Source organism: Bos indicus x Bos taurus, chromosome 20 (genome assembly GCF_003369695.1).
Source record: "Bos indicus x Bos taurus breed Angus x Brahman F1 hybrid chromosome 20, Bos_hybrid_MaternalHap_v2.0, whole genome shotgun sequence".
Taxonomy (NCBI): Eukaryota; Metazoa; Chordata; class Mammalia; order Artiodactyla; family Bovidae; genus Bos; species Bos indicus x Bos taurus.
Window position 1 is genome coordinate 68552548 of NC_040095.1, and position 23295 is coordinate 68575842.

Below are 23295 nucleotides of genomic sequence, written 5' to 3' on the forward strand. Positions count from 1 at the left end.
GGGATACTGGTGGCAGGTGTCCACATGTGGGATACTGGTGACTGGTGTCCATATCTGGGATACTGGTGACGGGTGTCTATATCTGGGATACTGGTGACGGGTGTCTATTACAAACGTGGTTTTCAGCTAGTATTTACACACGCAAAAATGAGCTACATCTGATAAGGCAAACTAAAGACTGATACAACGTTTAAAGTCTAAAAACAAAAACACTAGAAAACAAAAGATATCCTTTGCCTTGGATTGGAAGGAATAATGCTGTCACAATGACAACACTACACGAAGCAATCTACAGATTGAATTCAGTCCCTATCAAAACACTCTCGACATTTTTCAGAGAACTAGAACCTTGATACGGAACGACAGAACACCTGGAATCACCACAGCAATCTTGAGTAAAAAGAATAAAGCTGCAGGTATCAGCTGCCTCGGCTTCAAGTCACACAGTCAAGCTACAGTGTGAAGCAGTGTGTTACCGTCACAGAAACAGACACACAAATTGACACAACAGAACAGCCAGCCCAGAAATAAGCCCCAGGCTTACGACCATTTAATCCATGAAGATAGATTTAATCTACGTATGTCTATTGTCTACAATATGTAACTTTAAATTAATCAATAATTTAATCTATGACTAATATATGACAAAATAATATACAGTGGAGAAAAGATAATCTCTTTTTTTTAAGTGGTGCTGGGAAAACTGGACAGCTACATGCAAAAGAATGAAATTAGAACATTCTCTAATACGTATACAATAATAAACTCAAAATGGATTAAACACCTAAATGTAAGACCTGAAACCGTAAAACTCCTCCAAGAGAACATAGGCCGAACATTCTGTGACATAAATAGTAGCAATATTTTTTTGATCTGTCTCTTAAGCCCAAATAAATAAAGCAAAAACAAACAAAGGGGACCTCATTAAATGCAAAAGCTTGTGCGCAGCAAAGGAAAACCACCGACAACAGGAAAAGGTGACCTGATGAATGGGATAAAATATCTGCCAATGGTATGGCCAAGAAGGGGTTAATACCCAAAACACATAAATAGCTCACACAAATTAATATCAAACAAACGGCACGATGGAAACTGGGCAGAAAACCTGAACAGACATTTTTCAAAAGAAGACGTACAGATGGCTAACAGGCACAGGAAGAGATGTCCGCATCACTGATTATCAGGGGAATGGAAATCAAAACAGCAATGAAGAATCATCTCACACCTGTCAGAATGACTACCATCAAAAAGCCTACAAACAAAAACCGTTGGTGAGGATGGAGAGAAAAGAGAACCCTTGGACCCTGGGGATGGGCATGTAAATAGGTGTGGTCCCTGTGAAGAACAGTATGGAGGACCCTCCAAAACAGAACCACCATGACCCAGCAATTCCACTCCTGGATATATATCCAGAAAAAAAAAAATCCACTAATTTGAAGAGTCACACACCCCAATGCTCATAGCGTATTTATAGTTGATATGGAAACAGCCCAAGAGTCTGTTGAGATGAGTGAGATGAATGATAAAGATGTGGTTTTATATATATATATATATGTATTTCATTTTCTTTCATGGTTTAGTTTATATATATACGTGTGTGTGTGTATATGTATATTTCATTCTCTTTTATGACTTAGTGTACATATACATATATATAGATATATACACCCCTGGCATTTGCAACAACATGGGTGAGCTTAGAGAATATTACACTTAGTGAAATAACCCATATAAAGACAAATACTGTATGATATCACTTATTCGTGAAATCTAGAAAAATACAAATAAGGCAAAGGAATGCATATAGCAAAATAGAAGCTAACGACATTGAGAACAGATTAACAGATGTAGATAACAAACTAGTGGTCACCAGTGGGGAGAGGGAAGGCCAGGGTGTGGGATTAAGGGAAATAAACTAATTTGTGTAAAACAGATAGCAATGGGCTATGTGGTCTGGCACATGGAATTAGAGCCATTATTTATAATAACATTTAATGGCGTATAATCTATAAAAACACTGAAGCACCATACTGCACACCTGAAACTAATATAATGCTGTAAGTCAACTATACTTCAATAAAAAATAAAATAAAAGTTTTAATTTACTAAAAAAAAAAACAAGTGAGGCAGTTACAATTTAATTAGAACTACTAGCAGTGTTGGGTCACTACATCTGTTATTACAGCAAAATAAATATTGTAAAATCCTTCGTTTTTTTTTTTTTTTTCCTCTATCCAATGTATGATAATCTGGTACTTAATCTGGCCACTTGTCAGGGTCTTTAAATTTTTTTTTTTTTTTGTATTTGACACAACTGTGAATTCTGGAAGAACGGGGCAGGAGGAGAATGCCTTCTTTGTTCCATGTTTTCATTAGGTGATACTTGTTTGATAGAATCAAGACCAGTGTCAGCTACAAAGAAGGGGCCCCTTCTGCATTTCAGAACCCTAAGGGGGTGGTTTTAAACTGAGCTGAAGCTCAGGCCCTTCAGGACCTCGGGGAACAAGGGAATGACTTCAATGCTGGGTTAAAATGGGCAGGGTTCCAGGGCACCAGCTTTGGAATCCGTCCAACTTTGTAGCAAAAGGCAAAAGGTCTCCTCCCACCTCTCCCCCCCACCGCCCCTTCTCCTCCTCTTTGCTCTTCTCCCTCTTCTTTTTTTCCTCTTTGTTTTCTTTCCCATCCTCCTCCTTTTATAATCCAGTTTGTAATTCCACGTCTTTGTTCTATAATATCTTAAGAAAGGTTTCACACGCATACAAACAAACACCTCTGAAACCACTGTCTTTGAGCAACTTCAGGAAGAACTAGAACCACTTCAAAGCTCGAGGTTAATCCGGTTTTCTTTGTACATAGGGAACCAGTTACAGCAACTGTCAGGAGCGTTTGAGCAACATGAGAACTTAAGGTTCAGCCTCAGGAGCGCTAACTTCCTCCGAGCCATACAAGATGGCGTGAAGGAAGAGTTCTGAGGCCCTCGAAGACTCCCAGGCTTCTTTGCTGTTGGCATTCAAGTTTTGAGGGAAAGGAACTCTGAGAAGGAGCAAAACAGTTCTGGGATCCCAGCCGCCACATCTAGAACCATCCCTGACTTCCGATTCCTGAGAATCCAGAAGTACACGTACATAGTATCGTCTGATGGGAGCCTCCTGGTTTGTGTTCATTGATTATATGATACACCACAGCTCAGAATTCCCAAGGAAATTTCAAACATATTCAGATCCTGTGAAGTGAAAGTTGCTCAGTCATGTCTGACTCTTTGTGACCCCATGGACTATACAGTCCATGGAATTCTCCAGGCTAGAATACTGGAGTGGGTCACTGTTTCATGCTCCAGGGGATCTCCTTATCCCAGGGATCTAACTCAGGTCTCCGGCATTGCAGGTGGATTCTTTACAGCTAAGCCAGCAGAGAAGCCCAAGAATACTGGAGTGGGTAGTCTATCCCTTCTCCAGGGGATCTTCCCCACCCAGGAATCAAACCAGCGTATCTTGCATTGCAGCCTGTTTCTTTATCAGCTGAGCTACCAGGGAAGCCCAAAGAAGGAATAAAGGAAGGAGGAGCTCTGCTAGCAACTTCAGACTGGAGGGGGTGCCCAAGACCTGCTAAGTCAGAAGTGACTTAACTCAGGACTCTTAGATATATGGTATCTGAATTTTTATTTCAACAGATTTTGAAAATATTGACCACTGAGTTCAAAGTCCACTTTGACTGTGATTTAATATAATTATGGGGCTTTCCTGGTGACTCAGAAGGTAAAATATCTGCCTGTAATGCAGGAGACCCAGGTTTGACCCTTGGATGGGGAAGATCCGCTGGAGAAGGGAAAGGCTACCCACTCCAGTATCCTTGTCTTGAGAAGTCCATGGATTATGATTATAATTTATCATTTATAGCTCTACTAATATGAATAAAGGTATGCATACTGTTGATAGGAAATTCTCCTTGAAGTAGACAGAGTATTAAACTTAAAGATGGACAATCAGGGCTTAGCTCCCTACTGCAATCCTGACTAGACACACAGCTGCAGACCGATGGCCCGTTTCTCCATGTCTTGCTGTCACCTGTGAAACAGGGAAGAGGTATGAGTACCACCTACTCTCACGACTTCTAGTTCACGCATCCATGCATTCATTCCACAGCACTGATGGAATGCTTCTCACTGAATGGCTTACAAAGCCCTGGGCCCTTTGCTTGGCAACGTATGATTCAATGGGCTTCCCAGGTGGCACCAGTGGTAAAGAACCACCTGCCACTGCAGGAGGCGTAAGAGACATGGGTTTGATCCCTGCCATGGAGAAGGGCGTGGCAACCCACTCCAGTATTCTTGCCTGGAGAATCCCATGGGCAGAAGAGCCTTGTGGGCTACAGTCCGTAGGGTCACAAAGAGTCAGCCATGACTGAAGTGACTGAGCACACATGCACACACGTAGGATTTAGTACTGTGCATACTAATACCTTGCACGGAGCTGAGACAGGCACAGACAAGCAGCAGCTTGTGAAAGTCACTGTTTAACGAGCAGTTATGGTCTGTCTTCATTTATACTTGATGCACTGAGAAACAAAACGACTTTGATGAAACACGGCAATCATACAACTTTCTCGTAAGGAGAATTTCACCTTAAGACTCCCAAGTAAATAGCTATCCATCTTAGTTTTCCATATATCTTGACCATATTGGAATAGCCAGGTATTTGATATATAAGGCTTTATTGTAAAGACGTTTGGACTGATATCTGAACGAAAGGCAAACTGTTTCAAATACAGTAAAGCCATCTGTGAGATTTTGAGTGGAGTTGGTGAACCACATCTGGTCAACTACAGGACTAAAGATTGACGACCTTGAGTAGCAAGCCCACATAAAAAATCATTTCTTCATTCATGAGCAAAGACATCTTCAGTGCCACTAATATTGTAATCACTTTGGCTATTTTTATCAACGCTTTAAAAGTTCGAATTTAAAAATAAATAAATAACTGCACTCTTTGGTGAAGTTTGAGAGCACTTTTATGAAGGACTGTGGGTTGCTTAGGCTCTGAGCACTTAGAGGAAAAGAAGAAATAAGGAATTCAAAACCAGCAAAAGTTATTGTTCACAGTCTTCACGCATAACACCAAACGCCAAGAAGGTTGAATCAGTCAGCATGGTAAGTTGCCATAGAAGGCTTATCTTCGCGGTCTCTAGAGTAACTTCTAACAATGGGAGAAACCAAGGTGCATCCGTCACCAGTGTATTTGAATGAAGGAGAAGTTAGAGGTGACAGGTCCACAGCTTGCTGTACCAAATGCTGGATTTTATTTTATTTTTTGTCACCCCATTTGACATGTGCGATCTCAGTTCCACAGCCAGGGATCTAACCCACAACCCCTGCATTGGAAGTGCAGTCTTAACCACTGGACCACGAGAGAAGTTCCAAACTGCTTAGCTCTTCATTGAGGCAACTTTTAGAACCATGCAGCATGCTGGCCTCTGTGAGCTTGGCCCCAGGAGAGGATTTTTATAGCCGAGGAAACCACTGTACACGCGCTGGGACGATGACACTGGCCCCAAGTCCTCCTAACCGACAGCTCTGTGCTTCTGCACAACTCACTTAGTGGCCTCAGAGCTAAGTGTCTCCTCAAGCAGAATGAACACCGCTCACCACTGTCCAGGCTGTGCACAGCGTCAACTTAACTAGTGCAAAGCCCTCTGCAGTGTCCCACCTGAGGCGACTTCCTCTCTTTCTCTGTCTTCCCCAGGCTCAGCCAGTCTGTGATTTTTCCACCTCTGCCTCCAGTGTTCTCTTCGACCCACTTAATACTCTTTTCGGTCATTCAATGCCCAGAGTTTTATTCAGAAGAAGTCTTGACTATTATTTTGGGTGCTGAGGGAGACTAATAAATGGCTTGGCAGGTGGCTGGCTGTTGTGGTGAGCTAATGTCTCACAAATCTTACAAGGGGGTGAAAATAATTCCCAAGAATATTCACGACATTTAAAACAGGCATCGGCAATAATTGGGCCCATAGAAATTTTATCTGGCCTTCTGATTACATGACTCAATTATAAATTCTGACATCTCAATTATAAAAAGGACTTGACATTATTTAAAGTAATTTTTTCCTAAATATCTACAATTTCCTTTTTTTTTTTTTTTATTTCTTGGCCATAAAATTTCCATAATGAGAATGCTCTTGTAAAAAGGACTGGCTGGGACCATTGGATATAAAACTTTATGCAAACTCATTACAAAGATTTAACATAAAAGGCATTCTGCTGTGACATTTACTGAATAGGCTTTTTATTTAGAAGGGGAGAGGATTATGGTCTCTTTAGGCAAAAACAAACTAACAAGAAATACATCTCTCCTTGGAAAGTGTGTCTAAAACAAGACAAAAGACACTGGGATAAAGAATCTGACTGTGCTTGGTATTTTATCAGAGGCAGAGGGGTGGCGGGTGTGTAGGAAGAGCCTGGGGACTGGGGGCTATGCTCCCTGTCTGTGTGAGGAGAGGGAGCCCCACGGGGCGGTGGTCACTAATCACAGTCCCCCAGCCAGGTCACTGGAGAGCAGATTGCATCCTCAGCCCCGGGATCCTCACAGGTCTATGCCCACCCCTAACTGTCCAGCTTCCGATGACAGACCTAGAATCAATTCTAAATAATCCATCAAGAGGATGCTGAAGGCGTGGGTCCTAGAGACGGAAAAGACCCACGCCATTGTTTCCGCCAAATCGCTCTATCCAGAGACGCGCTTGTTCTGGTTCCTGTGGTCACTCAGTGTCCAGAGAGAGAGTCCTTCCAGCCCTGGGTCCCCATCGTGGTCCAGTCACCTTCGGGCACACCCTTCACACATCTTCCTGATGCTTCATCTCCTGCTGCTGTCTCTCCCCCAGCCCCAAGGACAGCAGGGCCCAGCCCCCGTTCTCTGCTGTCTCCTCAGCCCAGGGTGGTTTCTCCGCAAATAACCCCTGAGCTTGGTGAGTTTAAGGACAGGTGGGTTCCTGCACTGAGCCAGAACGCAAGGCTATTTCATATGAGAAAATACGGTCTGCAAAGTGTGAAAAAGACGGTAACCTAGAGTATAATAATGTGATGGTCGAAACACATCTCAGCACACTCAGAACTGGGCCCTGGGGCTGCTGGGAGGCGTTTTCTTTTGAAGCTGTGTATCTACCTTCTCGGGCTTCCCAGGTGGCTCAGCAGTAAGGAATCGCCCTGCGATGCAAGAGACCCAGGTTTGATCCCTGGGTCAGGAAGATCCACTGGAGGAAGGAATGGCAACCCACTCCAGTATTCTTGCCTGGAGAATCCCACGGACAGAGGAACCTGGTGGGCTAGAGTTCATGGGGTTACGAAGAGTTGGACAAGACTGAGCGACTTAGCATCTACATGCATCTGCATTCTCACCAGACATTGTCATTCTCACCCAGTGATGGAGCCAAAGACCACCAAAGCAGGTCTACTTTTTTTCTCAATGTAAAAGTATACGAGTGAGTCAACTCCATTATGCAAACACGGTGCACGATGACCTTTTCCTTCTAACTCCACTTCTCAGAAGTCTTCTGCGCTGGCTCTGCATGTAGAATGTGCATTCAGAAGATTCTGCACTTGGAAGAGTAAATTCAGCAGTGACAGTTCTGAGTTAGATTCCCTCCCTGCAGCTCCTGCGGCAGCAGCCTCGTGTCCAGGACTGCCTCAGTGGACCCTGAGGGCAGCGGTTCGCCAGCGCAGGTTCCTTCGGCCAAGGATCACGTGGACACGCTGGACGCCAGCACTTCCTTCTGCCGCTCGGATGAAGGGCTTGTGCTCTTGTCACCACTGTTGTGTTCACATTACAGTTGCCTCTTGAACCACCTAGGCTTGAACTGCGTGGATCCACCTACGTGCGGATTTTTTCAAAAGTTAATTCTACAGGACCACGAGCTTGGTTGAACCCATGGATGCCAAACCTAGGATACAGGGGAACCAAAAATTAATAGGCTGCCATCAGTTAAGTGTTCAGGAAATCTTCCTTTGTATTAAAGTCAGACAGTGAAGCGCTCTAAATTTTAAGTAGTTTTGCCAGTTGCTTTGTAAGGCTAGAGAAGGATGGTTATTAAGAAAAATTCTGATGTGTCTTCATAAAAGCAATAGCAGTCATGAATATTTGTTGACATGGTTGAACTAGTCACAGTTATTCAAAACAGTGTGGATAACACTTTCCTAAAAGGTCACACAATTAATATACATCCATGTTTACTAAATAATTATCTTCTATTTTGTAAGCCGAAGGAATCACAGTTCTCAGACCATTATATCAGAAGGTGAAGAACGCTTCTGAATTCTCATAATCTGTATTTTGAGCTAGGATTGCACAGCTCATTGTGAAAGGATTGATTTAGACTATGTGTGAACATAATATGTGTTAATTAATAAAGCTGAACGGTTTCTAACATGTTAAACTTGATGAGTGCTTAACAAAGTGCTAACCCACAATGAAATGAATTATCAAGCACCCGTAGATCAGGAGGAACCAAGTACTACTGAGTTTCGCAGAGATTTTGCCCGCCTGGCTGGTCAGTGCCCTAATTTCTGCGTCATTAAAGGATTAACCGTATTTCTAAGTCATTGGGAATATATTTGATAGCAGTGAAATTCTTCCTGACTTTGGGGCTGGGACTTCTGTTTCGTCTCATTTTCTTATTTCTCTGTCATGGAAACAGCTGCAGGAGGGCCACTGTGCCCCGTCTCATCACTCAAGGTCAGTGCAGACACAGGGCAGGGCGACCGAGGGGAATGCACCGCCCCCTCTAAGCTAGAACATCAGCACATTTGTGTTTTCCAAGCAGATTCACCCCGTAGCTAATGGGAACACACCTTATATTAAAGTTTCATGGGTCTTCAAAGTTTACACAATGTGGAAACATTTTCTTGGAAATAGAAGCAAATCAACAGTTTTCCCATGATCATCTAATCAGAATTAAAAGAAAAAAAACTTCAAATGTTATGAGAGTTGCCAGATAATATCTTTGAAACACATTTTTATTTTATTTTGCCCAAGTTTCCAACCTCACCAACACACACACACACACACACACACACACACACACACACACACAACTTGTCCCTCAAAGTCTTTACTTTCTAGATTCCTGAGACAACTACCCTCTGTCAGCGCACAGATGCTCAAACTCTGTGGACACGCATAGCTGCCTGTTCACCCCAAGACCCCGCACAATGGCCTTTCATTGCTGCTGCCTCAGCTCAGTGCTGACCTTGGGGACTCCCTTCCGAACTCAGGAAATCACTCCCTGCTCATCTCCCTAGCTCAAATCTCTCTCATCCTGCTTCATCTGTCACATATCTGGGCAATTAATTTTCCTAAATTTCATAATATATATGGCTTTTCTGGTGGCTCAGACAGTAAACAATCTGGCTGCCTGCAGGAGACCCGGATTTGATCCCTGGGTCAGGAAGGTCCACTGAAGAAAGAAATTGCAACCCACTCCAGTATTCTTGCCTGCAGAATCCCATGGACAGAAGAGCCTGGCAGGCTACAGTCCATGGGGTTGCCAAGAGTTTGACACGACTGAGTGACTAACACTTTTATTTTCATATACATATAATTATATCCTATCCAGCCCACAATCAACACTGACTATCTTTTGTGTCCTGATAAACTGTCATCTCTTTCCACTTGGTATTCAAATCCCAGGAGAGTCTCTGCCACCACGTCCACATGCATTGCTCCAAATCTGGCCCATTTGCCTGCAGCAGGACTGAGCTTCTGGAGCCTCTGTAGTGCCCAGACCTGCTTATTCCCGAGTCCCGCTCATGAGGTCCCCAGAGCTGGGGGCCTGGTGGGCGTGTGGCGGGATCCCCCAGCTCTCCTACACAGGAGCACTGAGATGCACGCTCTGCACTTCAGCAGCCCCTGCTCTTGTTTATGGAGTTTACGACCTGTCAGTCACATGCCCAACGCTCTACCTGTACTGTCCCTGACAATCTTACAACAATCCTACAAAATAGGCATTGTGACCCCCAACTTACAGATGAGGAAACTGAGTTAAAGAGACTGGGTATTAAATATCAGTCCCAGAGCCTATAACAAGCACTTAGAGGATGTCAAGAAAATCCTTAATAGGAATGAATTTACACAGAATAGAAGGATCAATGTAATCTGTAATTAACATTGAGATGCTGCTATTCTAGAAAAACAGACTTTCGATTTGATATTTTATGGTGGACTTTCTGATGGGATTCAGTAGAGTGAAATAAAGCATTTGAATAGGAAAGAGCAATCAGGTAAACCACCAAGTCAGCTGGGCAGCTTAGGGCGTGAGACTGATGCACCGAGTCGGGCCGGCCACTGACACACGGCCATCGGGGCCTCCTATTTGTTTATCCACATCCTATGTTAATTGGTTCTTTTATTGGTGAATTTGCATTCCAAGGTATCTCCTATTATTGAAGTGACACAGGCCAGCTCTGCTTTATGTTTGTACCAATATTTAACGCTAGCCTTTCAGAACCTTTCATTCAATCCAGCTAAAAGCAAAAACTGAAAGAAATACATGCACTTGGGAAGATGGGAAGAGCCTAGTGAAGAGTGCAGTGCTCTTGGAGAAGGCAGTGGCACCCACTCCAGCACTGTTGCCTGGAAAATCCCATGGATGGAGGAGCCTGGTGGGCTGCAGTCCATGGGGTCACTAAGAGTTGGACACAACTGAGCGACTTCACTTTCACTTTTCACTTTCATGCATTGGAGAAGGAAACGGCAACCCACTCCAGTGTTCTTGCCTGGAGAATCCCAGGGATGGGGGAGCCTGGTGGACTGCCATCTATGGGGTCGCACAGAGTTGGACATGATTGCAGCAACTTAGCAGCAGCAGCAGGGCTGTAACAGTTCATTGTTCTCAAAGTGAAAAGTGCATCAGAGGAAACACAACAGGAATTTAAGGTGAAGCCAGTGGAGCTCAGTTTCACAAGCCAGGCCTCTATTGCATGAACGTGGTCAGTGGTAGCTGATGCACCGTTCTCCTATTCCCTGAGGCAGTCACGGGTGCCTGCGTTCATCACCATGTCATCCCACAGCCCGGACACTCCCACTACCAGTCTGGACCCCGGCAGCCCTCCTCTGAGGCAGTGATGTCCAATAGAACCCTCTATGATGACGGACATGTTCTATTTTCCAGGACAGTAGCCCCAAGTATCTGTTGAGTAAATGAGGAACTAAGGTTTTTTTAATTGGAGTAAAATACTCATGACCTAAAAGACATCATTTTAACTATTTTTAAGTGTACCATTCAGAGGCATCGAGTACTTTTGCTGTCTTTGTGCAACTATCATTTGTATAGCTACCTGATGAGCCAAACTTGGATAAGCCTTGATGCTGGGAAAGATTGAAGGCAGGAGGAGAAGGAGACATCAAAGGACAAGATGGTGGGATGGCATCACCAACTCAGTGGACATAAATTAGAGCCAATTCAGGGAGATGGTAAAGGATGGGGGAGCCTAGAGCGCTACAGTCCATGGGGTCAAAAAGTCTACATGACCGAGGGACTGAACAGCCACCACTACATCCATCTCCACAAGTGTTTCACCTTGTAAAACAGAACATTTGTACTCATCAAGCAACGACTCTAAGTACCTCATACACATGAAATTATACAACATACGCCCTTTTGCGACTGGCTTCTTTCACTCAGAATAACACACATCCTTGGGCATCATCTGGGTTGTGGCAAGTGTTACAACGTCCTTCCTTTTTAAGACTGAATAATATTCCATTGCATTTTGTTTATCCATTCATCTGTCCACAGACACTGGGGCTGCGTCCTCTGGGCTATTGTGAATAACGCTACTATGGACATGGGTGCACACATATCTTTTTAGTTGAGGAAATAAAATTTTGTATTTCACTTAGTTTAAGTGTGAATAGCCACGTGAGGTCAGTGGTCACCATTCAGTTCAGTTCAGTTCAGTCACTCTGTCATGTCTGACTCTTTGTGACCCCATGGACTGCAGCACCGGAGAAGGCAATGTACCCCACTCAGTACTCTTGCCTGGCAAATCCCATGGATGGAGGAGCCTGGCGGGCTGCAGTCCATGGGGTCCCTAAGAGTTGGACACAACTGAGCGACTTCACTTTCACTTTTCACTTTCATGCATTGGAGAAAGAAATGGCAACCCACTCCAGTGTTCTTGGCTGGAGAATCCCAGGGATGGGGGAGCCTGGTGGGCTGCCCTCTATGGGGTCACACAGAGTTGGACATGACTGAAGTGACTTAGCAGCAGCAGCAGGACTGCAGCATGCCAGGGTTCTCTGTCCTTCACCATCTCTGGAGTTTATCCAAACTCATGTACATCAAGTCAGTGATGCCACCAAACCATCTCATCCTCTGTCATCCCCTTCTCCTCCTGCCTTCAATCCTTTTCAGCATCAAGGTCTTTTCCAGTTCTGCGCATCAGGTAGCCAAAGTACTGGAGTTTCAGCTTCAGCATCAGTCCTTCCAATGATTTTGTTTAAGATTAAGTGGTTGGATCTCCTTGCAATCCAAGGGACTCTCAAGAGTCTTTTCCAACAACACAGTTCAAAAGCATCAGTTCTTCGGGGCTCAGCTTTCTTTATGGTCTAACTTTCACATCCATACACGACTACTGGAAAAACCATAGCTTTGACTAGATGGACTTTTGTTGGTAAAGTAATGTCTCTGCTTTTTAATATGCTGTCTAGGTTGGTCATAGCTTTTCTTCCAAGGAGCAAGTGTCTTTTAATTTCATGGCTGAGTCACCATCTGCAGTGATTTTGGAGCCCAAAAACTTCTCACAGGTGTAGCTGGACCACGGAGCACCTCTGAGTTATGAGTTTGGCCACTTCCATCTCAAATATTCCATCTCAACATAAGAATCGGGTTGGGGGGGGAGATAAAGTTCATAGGCTCCTGGATGGTGCTAGTGGTAAAGAATCTGCCTGCAAAGCAGGAGACATGGGTTCAGACGGTAGGGACAGTCTAGCATCTTTAGGCCAGGTCCAGTCTCCTCGTAATTTGATGGATCACACTTGAATTCACATTGCATTATTGAGGAAGGATGGAATTACGGTCAGCGCCAGCACACACCGTGGTGCCACCAGCGAGGGGAGGCTCTGTTTGGTCGTTAACTATGGTTCTACCTGAATCCCCACAAACCTCAGCTCTGGGCCTGTCCTCATTCTGTGGAGTGGAAAGCCTGAAAGGGCCCCGCCATTAGGATCAATATCCCGGCCATTATGTTGGCAAAGAGCAGCAAATCACATTTGCGTGGATTGTCAGCCTCATTATTATAAGCAGATGGCGGCGCATGCACTACAATGCAGGCCCGAAAAGACTGACATTATTTCAAATTAAAATCTATAATGCTAATCCACGTCTCCCAGCCTTTGTGCAGGCCTGAGTGCATTAATCTTCGGAATGATTTGCTGATGTGCCCCCTGCTTTCGCTGTTTTCACATGAGTGGAGCTAAAAGGAAGGCTTTTAACTGAGAATGCTTAACATTTATTCATACAGATTGATAAAAGCTAACATGCAATTTTCTTTACTAGTGGCTCCCTAATAGGGATTAATGGACATTTTAAAGAGAAACTCCAAGTTCTGGGGACCCAGAAAAAGAAATACTCCAACACAGGACAATGTCACGCCCCTGAGCCCAACACAACTTCATCAAGCCTGTATATTCATCTCATCCCTGCAGCAGCTTTTTCTGAGCATCTGTGGGCTGGAAAATACCACAAAATGGAACTGTTAGGAGAGACCCTCAGTTTATTAAAAGGTGTTTCGTAGATGATGCTGCAAATTATGCTGTCAAATTGAAAAAAAAAAAAAACAAAGATGAAGAAAAGTTTTTAGGTAACTCCTCTGTTAAAAGCAACCTTTCAAAGACTGGACTTTCTAAAAATCATTTACCCACATGTGTTATCTTTTTCTTAGAAAGGGATCCATGAATTCTACTCACAAGGCCTTTGAATAGATGAAAGCTTAAAGATCGATGTGTCTTTGTTGTTATTCATGATTTGGATTTTCCAGTTGTTTTCCCCATGTGTTCTAAGATTTATAATAAAGTTAAAATGTGTGTAGAAACATCAGAGTACATAGAATATTCAGAGAGGAAAACTTATTTTTCACTTTTTAATATTTAAGGAGGTGACTTAATTGCTATAAAGCACACCCATTTGAATTCATTTATAACCAACACCAGAAATATTTTCTTAATGGGCTGAAAACTATATTCTGGACAGAATAAGAACTTTTTTCTAGTGCAGAACGAGGCTTTAAAAATGAAAAAAGGAAATGTGTAAGCCTTACTTTATTAACTGGGATAATAAGGAGGTGGGAGAATTATGGGCTTGAAGTGACATTTACACTGAAAAAATTTCAATTAATTTTCAAAAAAATTTTTCTCTAGCAAGTCAGGTCAGAACCGAAGATTCAAACCACTGGGAGAATTTATTCAAAGATGCTCATAAGATAAGCTTGCGTGTCTCTATTTCTTTTAAAAGGGTTAATTATACACCCTATCCAATAAAACCAAGTGAGGTAATGTCTTGTTTATCCAATAATCCAAATGTTGGCAAACGAGTTACACAGAACACAGCTACAAAAACCTCAGAGCGGGAAGGCGGCCTCAGGACTGCAAGGGGGCCGACTTTAACCAAGTCCCGGCACGTAACTCTGCAAAGAGAATCAAGTGTGGGATCTCAGAAAATAAAGAACTTTAGGGATCACTTACCTCAAGCCTCTAATTTTAAAGATAAGAAAACTGGGCCCCAGGAATGTGACGTGGATTACCGGCCAGCACGCACAGTGATGGTTTGGGGCCCGTGGAAGAGCCCGGGCAGCATCTTCAAGCTCCCCGGGCAGTTCTGCCCGTCCTGCTGGTGCTGAGGAGAGGGAGAGTGCTCTGGGGGTCTGGAAAGATGTGCAGCTGGAAAGAAGTCCCAGGGCTCCCCTTCTGTGAGGCAAGTGCTCTGTAGGACACCCTCTCTCTGAGGGTTGGCAGAGCTGTGGATACGATGAGACAGCCCTCCCATTGCTGCCGTTTCCCAGAGCTCCTGGAAAGAGCATCTTAGACTGGGTGACTGAAACACTAGGCATTCACTGTCTCACGGTTCTGGAGGTCAGAAGTCCACAGAGCTGCTTCCTCCGGAGCAGGTGTGGGGAGCCTGTGCCAAGCCTCCCTCCCACCTCCTGGGGGTGTGCTGGTGGTCTCTGTGGTCCCCAGCTTCTGGAAGCATCACCCTGTCTCTGCCGTAACATTCACATGGCGTTCTCCCTGAGTGTGCGATTACGTCCAGATGTTATATTTTATAAGGACACTAGTCCACGCTGAGGACCTCATCTTGACCTCTGCAAAGACCCTGTTCCCAAATAAGGTCACATTTGCAGGTACTGAGAGTTAGGACTTGAGTATATTTGTTGTTGGAGGGGTTCAAAATTCAGCAAATAGGACCTGTGGTCAGGCACTGTTCTATGGCAAAGGGACTCTCCAGGTGTAATTCAAGCTCTTGATGAGATGAATTATTTGTTTGTTTGGTCACCATGTCCAGCTATTTGCAACTCCATAGACTGTAGCATGTCAGGATTCCCTGTCCTTCACTATCTCCTGGAGTTTGCCCAAGTTCATGTCCACTGAATCAGTGATGCCATCCAACCATCTCATTCTCTGTCGCCCTCTTCTCCAGTTCAGTTCAGTTCAGTCACTCAGTTGTGTCTGATTCTTTGCAACCCCATGGACTGCAGCACGCCAGGCCTTCCTGTTCATCACTATCTCCTGGAGCTTGCTCAAACTCACATCCATTGACTCAGTGATGCCATCTGACCATCTCATTCTCTGTTGCCCCCTTCTCCTCCTGTCCTCAATCTTTCCCAGCATCAGGGACTTTTCCAATGAGTCAGCTGTTCGCATCAGATGGTCAAAGTATTGGAGCTTCAGATTCAATGAACTGGAGTGTATAAAAGGCAAAGGAGGAGAGGAGTTGCAGGAATTCAAAATGCAGACTGTCCAGGGGCACCTGTCCTCTCTGGGTGAGCCCTGTAAGGAAGGTGTGCAGGAGTCTGTCTCCAGGCAGGGATGTGCTCTGCTCTAGCCTTAAGGAAGAGGAGACAGCTGAGTGGGTGGGGCAGCAGCTGCCTTTGGGAGCTGAGAGGATCCCTTCTACAGAGAAAGGAGACTCCCTCTCCCCAGGCCCACACTTTGGATGGGGCATGTGTGACCCTGAGCAGAAGGTCCAGACTCCTGACCTTCTGAAAGTGAGATAATAAATGTATCCAGTTTTGGTTTTAGGTAGCTGACTTTGCGATAATTAGTGATGCTGAAATAGATACGGAATTCAGAGAGTACCCTCTACCTGCATCATTTTGATGTCCTCACGGATGAAAGAAACCTATTTCAAAGGGCGTTTTCAGAGTCAAATACATACTACACAAAGAGAAGCTCTATCCCGACCTACCACCCCAAGCTTTCTCCTTATTTTAACAAACTACAACCTCAAGTAACCAGGAATTATCAAAGAGAGGCACACTTTGTGATGCAAAACGCTGAAGATACATCCACTGTATATCATACACATTGATGCCATCACGGTTTAATTGAAGAAAAAAATTGACAAAAGAGACATTCCAGTTCACTGGAAGATGCAGTTTTATAGGAAACCTTCATTTTAACAATGTCAGTTGCTAAATGAGCTATTTCGCCAATAACATTTAGCTGCAGTGCTGATGTTATATCTCACCGAACAAATTCTGAGAGTAATTTTTTTTCCAAAAGTCAAAATAAATCTATAAACTGTTGTTGTAAAAATCATTTACATTCCATTGCTAATTTTGTCCTATCTGCAATGTTTCACACCTCTGTTCTTGCCTTTAACAGAATCCATATGTGTCAGCCGCTGTCTCCTTACATTTCCAGGTCTTGGGAACAAGATGTAAATTTCCTTCATTCACAGAGTTTGCACTTGAACAGGAATGCAGTTCACATCAGGAAACTTATCTTGGCCTTTATTCATCCCACAGTACTTCATGAAAATCTTCATAAAACCATGAAGACTTTCTCTGCTGCTGCTGCTGCTGCTAAGTCGCTTCAGTCGTGTCCAACTCTGTGCGACCCCGTAGACGGCAGCTCACCAGGCTCCCCCGTCCCTGGGATTCTCCAGGCAAGAACACTGGAGTGGGTAGCCATCTCCTTCTCCAGATCTTCCCCACCCAGGGATTGAACCCAGGTCTCCCACTCTGTGGGCAGATTCTTTACCACCTGACCCACCGGGGACCCACTTTGAATGGCCAGTAAATCCCTCAGAACCATGTTTTCAAATTACTGGCTAATGTCTTTCTTGTTTCCTACAGGTGCCTGTGTCTCTTGACTTTGTTCATTCGATAAATAATTATCAGCTTCTTCGCGCGTGCTGGACACTGCCTTGCACGTGTACTGTGATCTACAGGATGATATCAAGGTACTTTCTTATAGATTTTTTTCAATGGATTGTAAGGAAAGAGGACAAAATTTTTGCTATTTCTCCACTTCCTGGATGATATCCCAATCAGCCTAACACAATTTTCTCCTTCCAGTGGGAAGCATTGTTGCAGCCGCTATGAAGCAGGTTTCTCTCACAGGGCCTCAATTTTTCCTCGAGTTCCACACCCTGGCCTGCCTGACTATCTTGCTCACATCTTACTTCGATGCCTCACCAGGCCCTGTAGCAGTTGGCGTTTTAACCAAGCACGTTCCGGGTTCCTGTGTAGGAGCTTGCCTGCATTACTGCCTTTGCCAACTTCTCACACCCTGGGTGTCTGCTTGGTCCCGGGAGCGTGCAGAGCAACACAACAGAGGGTGAAAATCCGTGTTCTCCACACCTGCACTGGGAGTGTTCCTGCTGCTCTGAGCTGTGGTCCTGAGCCTCCTCGCTGATGTCAGATGTTGCCTTGCTATGCAAAGCATAGCTTTCAGCCTTTTAACTTAGGAGCCAAATTATTATTCCATTTTTATTTTTAGAGCCAGAGCAGACACAATCAATTTCATTTAAATGCTCTGATCATAAACCTCCATGTTAATATTGCCCCTTTAAATCAAGTGTTTATGGGTCCTAGAAGCAGCACCTGGAAATTTTACCTTAAGGTCCTAAAGTCATTTGGCTACAAATTACTTAATATTCTCTTGCACCTATTTCCATGGTCTGGATTTGATTATTTCTAATTATCATAAATGCCCCTCTGCATGCCAGACGTGCACTGTTACAGCCACTGCATCAGCCGAATATTTGATGTCAGGCTCAGAATCAAACAGAGAAGAGTTCTGAGTCACGCAAACCTTCCCAGCCCAGGGCTGAGCCACTTCACGGCCTTCCGACCTCTGATCTTGCAGCAGAGAAGGACAACGAGCGGCTCCGCCTTCGCCCAGTCACGGTCGGTCAGATTCTACCACGAGCTGGTGTCTTTCCCTCTGACTCCCCACAAACGACCACAGTACACAAGAGAGGTTTCTTTGCTCTTAGTTTGAATCCTGGTTCCTTTTGGATATTTTATAATCGCACAAATCAAGGTCCTAAGTACAATTTTGCCCCATCCCTGGCTTTCAGAGAGGTCATTGGAGACGGTGCCTGCTGGAGTTTGACGATTCCAAGAAACCCGGAAAAGTGGTTCAGCTCTGGGCTGCATCCTGGTGCATAAAATCCCCAGACTTGGTGCTTTAGTCCTCGACCCCCGTCCCGACCCCTGCTTTCCAGTCCAGCTCATCCGCAGGCCGCATAGTTGGAGCTATGACTCCTCCCTGCTGTCAAAAGGTGCAGGATGAGAAAGTTGAGTTTCGGCGGGAGGCGCGATGCAGGTCACCCCTGCCTTGGCGCTGACCTTTTCCGCTCCGAAGGCCCCTGCTTTCTGCAAGAGTGAGGGGCCTGACAGAGGCAAGACCAGGCCGGAGGCTCACGGCGCCTTTCCACTCTGTGCTTTCACAAACGAGAGATGCTTTCCCTCTGCTCCTAATTCCCTTCAAAAATTCTGATGTGCTTTCCCGGTTTAATTTGACAAACACTCCTGCCCAGCTTGCTTGCTGTAGGGTCAGGCATACAAGGCCATTAGGAACGGCTAGACCTGTCCACTTTCCTCCTGCCAAGCCCTTGTCCGGGCAGATCTGAGGACCGAGGATTTGATGACTAGCAGAATAAGGCTGCATCTCCATCACGCTTTTTCCTCCTTTACCTTAAAAAAATCCAAATAAGTCATTACCTGACTATGAGTTAATGGAAATTGTCTATAATAAGGAAGCAAAGGGGAAGGAAACAAACTCTTTTAAATATGCTGAGCTTCTAGCAGAGGAGGCGGGGATAGGATGACAAATTTATAATGTTGACTCAGATGCTTTCTGTCTTCAATTTCTTTCAAGATAAAAATTTTTAAACAACAAAAACTGCTGATAGTATAGAAATAATTGGGACTAGGCATTCAATAAATAAGTCATGAATTAATGAAGTGTAGAATTCTTTATGTCATCTTTAATCATGTATATGATTATTAATATTAATCTCCTTAATAACCTTTACATGGCTTGTTATGGCCCCACAGAGCTAGAAAAAATTACTTGCTAATCATTTTAGCCATAAATTTAATGGGTCATCAACATTTGTATAAAACAAACAAACAACAGGGAAGAGATTTGTGGGATAAAACTAAACATTTTGGATCCTTGAAGGCAGGGGAGGGGTCCCACCAGCTGCAAGGAGTAGGACCCCAAAAGGGTTGGGGGTTCCAGTGAGGCAAGCACAGAGACCCTGCTCCCTGAAAGGACCTGCTCCCCTCTGTCTCCTGCCATGAAAAACTCAGGATAAAAGGTAAAATTTCCAGAATACAGGAACAGCATACAAGCCTTTCAGGAAATGCAATTATTACCCTCACTTTTTTCCTGAGTTATCTTCCTGCAACCAAGACTCCAGCCAAGCTGATGACTCATAATTCTTTTTTGCAGACAACGTGATTCTTCTAAAAACTGAGCTCACAATTGTGAGACAGTGTAGACAGGCGACTTTAAAATCTGTCACCTGCTATATTATTATAGCATAATACTTATTTCTTTTACTGAAGAGTTAGCCATTTACATTCCATATATTTATGAAATTTATATTTATATTTGTTTTTAGTATTAATAATTCAATTCTTGATTTCATACAATCTATTGTGAGTAATACATGAGCAATTTAAGTCAATACCATTATCAAATAGATATTTAACAAACTTGTCGAAGAGTTTTCTATTTACAAATTCTATTGAGAGTATCAGCTGTATGTTCATAGACAGCTGAGAAATTTTGCTTTCAAAATAAACAAGCAACTGCTTGTTATTCATGAAACTGTCTTTAAAAAAATGTTCTTTTGGGAATAGTATTGTGACATGATCTTTGTATATTAAATGATTGTAGAAGCTTTCAGCATCTCTGAATTTATTTTATGTCTAATTACATTCGTTCAGAATCTTGTATCCTTAATCATAAACATGTCGATGCTGCTACAATTTTTATTATCTGATAAAGAGACTTACTTCTTAAATCTCTACTTTTGCCTTCTCTTTCACATTCATTTACTCAATAAGCATAACTCTAAATCATCTTAGGTAAGCAGTAAACAACCATTGTATGTTGAGAAGTGTTTCATTCCTTGCTTCCTAAAAAAGAAGAAAACATGCCCTGATTGTTAACATTTGCTGATTTCTCTGACACACACACTCTCTCCAGAGTCAGGCTCAAGCCACCAAAGTGCCAGCATCTAGCAGAGTTGAGGAGATGAGCAGAAATGTGCATAATAAACTCACAGAAGGTGGTTGGTGCCACATTCACTTTTTTCCTTAAAAAAAAAAGAAGAACAAAAGAGACTATAATGACCTCCTTATTTCAAGACTTTGCTCATGCTCTTGAGTAAGGAGAGTGCCAGACATTTTTTCCTTCCGTCTCGTAGAATGTTTCATCCCACAAATCCTGCAGCCAGTCGTTCCTACCTGATGACTTCGTCAACAGGTGAGATGAGCGCAAGCACACCTGAGCTCTCCACCCTGAATCTGCATGGCCCGCTCCTCCTCCTGTGCTTTAAGACACCTGTGCGTTTGCTTCCTTCTCTCAAAAGCATTCCAAAATCCAAAAGCATCTCCAAAATTCACTGCAGATGGTGACTGCAGCCATGAAATTAAAAGACGCTTACTCCTTGGAAGGAAAGCTACGACCAACCTAGACAGCACGTTAAAAAGCAGAGACATTACTTTGCCAACAAAGGTCCATCTAGTCAAGGCTATGGTTTTCCCAGTAGTCATGTATGGATGTGAGAGTTGGACTATAAAGAAAGCTGAACACTGAAGAAATGATGCTTTCAAACTGTGGTGTTGGAGAAGACTCTTGAGAGTCCCTTGGACTGCAAGGAGACCCAACCAGTCCATCCTAAAGGAAATCAGTCCTGAATATTCATTTGAAGGACTGATGCTGAAGCTGAAACTCCAATACTTTGGCCACCTGATGCAAAGAGCTGACTCATTGTAAAAGACCCTGATGCTGGGAAAGATTGAAGGCAGGAGAGGGGATGACAGAGGATGAGATGGTTGGATAGCATCACCGATTCAATGGGCATGAGTTTGAGTAAACTCCAGGAGTTGGTGATGGACAGGATGCAACTCTTTTGCAGTCGAGCAAAGAGTTGGACACGACTGAGAGACTGAACTAAACTGAACTGAACTCAAAAGCATGGCTCAACAGGTAAAGAATCTGCCTGTAATGCAGGAAACACGGGAGATACGGGCTCAGTCCCTGGGTTGGGAAGATCTCCTGGATGAAATGGCAACCCATTCCATTACTCTTGCCTGAGAAATCCCATGGACAGAGGGGTCTGGTGGGCTGCAGTCCATGGGGTCGTAAAGAGTCAGATGTAGCTGAGTGGCTAAGCACACAGCGCACTCATCAGCATGGCACAGTAAACTCACCTTGTGAGCATTGAAACGCCATGGAGTGCTTAGAAAGCCATGTTCTAAAGTCTTAAGTCACCTAAAAGTCACGGGGTCCACCTACTTCCAGAGAGTGAGCTTAAAGACTAGTGGGTCTCCCAGGGATGTTTCTCACGCAGGTATTGGCTATTGTCTGGGGAAAAAGGGCGTGAGCCTATATTTTATGTTTTGAGAGTTTAAATTAAAATTGGTTGAGAACCCTGGTGGGTAGCCCTCCAGGATGGAAATTCTATTCCAAGATCCAGAGTGAACAGTGTCCAGATCCATCTTTAGTCCAGGCTCTTGAACTGACTGTGAGATAGAAATAAGTCACTAAGAAATGGAGCCACTGATGCTCAAGCGTGGACCTAATGTGTGTCCATCCAGTTTAGCCAAGTTGGAGAAAGATTGATCTTCATTCAACAGTAATCATGATAACTCCTTGCATCCAGGGAGTCCTGGGATAGTCGCACATGAAGTTGCTTAGAGCCCACTTTATGGGAGATGTCAGAAATATGAAGAGTCAAACTGATAAATGAGTTAATGGTACTCAGCGTTCTCTCCTTGGGCTTTTGTTTAAACCCCCAGAGCCCTTAGAAATTCAGGGAATATGGTAAGCCATAGGGGAGATAACGAATTGCTTACTAAGATGTAGAGGAGGCTGCAGTGATTAATTGGAAACCTACAGCATGTTATAAAACACTTCACGATAATCACATATGACAATTTTGTCCTGCTAAATGCGCAAGTGCTATTAATGGTGACTTAGTTAATAGGAGCTGTCTACATGCATTGTGATTTTTGTTAGAAATATGCTTCATAAGGATGATTTTTTTCTCTCCACAATTAATGTTATAAAAGCAATGGAACCCCAGTTTCCAGGGGGGATCAATGCTGTAGATGAGTGAACGTCTCTGTTTCTTCTCTGCTCTTTCTGAGTGTAGTCAGATGCTCAGATATCAGACCTTCTCCTCCTCATGGGGATTGTTTACAGGAGATGTTTGTACAATCTCATAAGAACAGACCCCAAAAAGGATATAAAATAGGGCAGTAGGGAAGATAAATAAATTGACTAAAACTGATTCAGCAAGCACACAGAGATATTGAGACTATGAACAGGAAATAGAGCAATTGATAGGTGCTCTCACTGATCTTTTTAAAGGACAGAAATGTAAAGCCAACTTTGGAGCATGGAGTTCTCTTAGGCAGAATGCTTTTGCTTCATAACAGCTATGCTTTTCATTTAATTCATTGTCTCTTTAGTTTCTCTTTCAGTTTTAAACAAGATTAGAGGTCAGTAGTTATCCAAGAAAATGGCCACGTCCATTTTCTCCCACATACTGTCCTGGGTTTCT